Here is a 1,892-nt window from a genome sequence, read left to right on the forward strand (position 1 = left end):
ATATATATATATATATATATATACATATATATATATATATATATGGCTAATTATTTTAAGAACTAAAAAAAGCATATGAACTTGTAAATTTATAATCAACTCATCATTTTTCAAAATCAGTAACACAAATATTCTCCAAAATGGTGCGTCTAAGATATATCTTGGCTGAAAAAAAAGATTTGACAATTTTGTTTTCGAAATTTGCATTTAAGCACGACCAGCAGTCATATGGACTATTAATGAGCACAATCAGCAGTTATATGGACTATAAGTATGCACAATCAACAACTATATGGACTGCAGATGAGTAATCAGCAGTCCATATGACTGCTGATTATGCTCATCAACAGTTATACAAAAAAATCATCAAATCATTTTTTTAGCCTAGATATGGCTTAGACGCACCATTTGGAAAATATTGTTGTTTTTGATGTTGAAAAATGATGAGATGATTATGAGTTCACTTTTGCCTATATATATATATATATATATATATATATATATATATATATATATATATATATATATATATATATATATATATATATATATATATATTAGTTTATAACCCGTGGAAACCACGGTTATAAAGTTAATTAAAATTTAATAGTGAGAGATCAAAATTATTAATAAATTATTTTAAATAAATTATTAATCTACTGTATGTGCATCCAATGTATAAGTGTACTCATTCCCTTGACTGCTGATCATTATGATTTCCGACAATCATAATTGGTTTCTTAGTTCCTTGCTAATAATAGTTCTCTATTGAACCTCACCATATATATATATATATATTATATATATATATATATATATATATATATATATATATATATATATATATATATGGCTAAATTATTTTAAGAACTAAAAAAAGCATATGAACTTGTAAATTTATAATCAACTCATCATTTTTCAAAATCAGTAACACAAATATTCTCCAAAATGGTGCGTCTAAGATATATCTTGGCTCAAAAAAAAGATTTGACAATTTTGTTTTCGAAATTTGCATTTAAGCACGATCAACAGTCATATGGACTTTTAATGAGCACAATCAGCAGTTATATGGACTATAGGTATGCACAATCAATAACTATATGGACTGCAGATGAGTAATCAGCAGTCCATATGACTGCTGATTATGCTCATCAACAATTATACAAAAAAATCATCAAATCATTTTTTTAGCCTAGATATGGCTTAGACGCACCATTTGGAAAAGATTGTTGTTTTTGATGTTGAAAAATGATGAGATGATTATGAGTTCACTTTTGCCTATATATATATAATATATATATATATATATATATATATATATATATATATATATATATATATATATATATATATATATATTAGTTTATAACCCGTGGAAACCACGGTTATAAAGTTAATTAAACTTTAATAGTGAGAGATCAAAATTATTAATAAATTATTTTAAATAAATTATTAATCTAGTGTATGTGCATCTAATGTATAAGTGTACTCATTCCCTTGACTGCTGATCATTATGATTTCCGACAATCATAATTGGTTTCTTAGTTCCTTGCTAATAATAGTTCTCTATTGAACCTCACCATATATATATATATATATATATATATATATATATATATATATATATATATATATATATATATATATACATATATATATATATATATATATATATATATATATGGCTAAATTATTTTAAGAACTAAAAAAAGCATATGAACTTGTAAATTTATAATCAACTCATCATTTTTCAAAATCAGTAACACAAATATTCTCCAAAATGGTGCGTCTAAGATATATCTTGGCTGAAAAAAAAGATTTGACAATTTTGTTTTCGAAATTTGCATTTAAGCACGACCAGCAGTCATATGGACTATTAATGAGCACAATCA

Source organism: Lactuca sativa, chromosome 4 (assembly GCF_002870075.4).
Source record: "Lactuca sativa cultivar Salinas chromosome 4, Lsat_Salinas_v11, whole genome shotgun sequence".
Classification (NCBI taxonomy): Eukaryota; Viridiplantae; Streptophyta; class Magnoliopsida; order Asterales; family Asteraceae; genus Lactuca; species Lactuca sativa.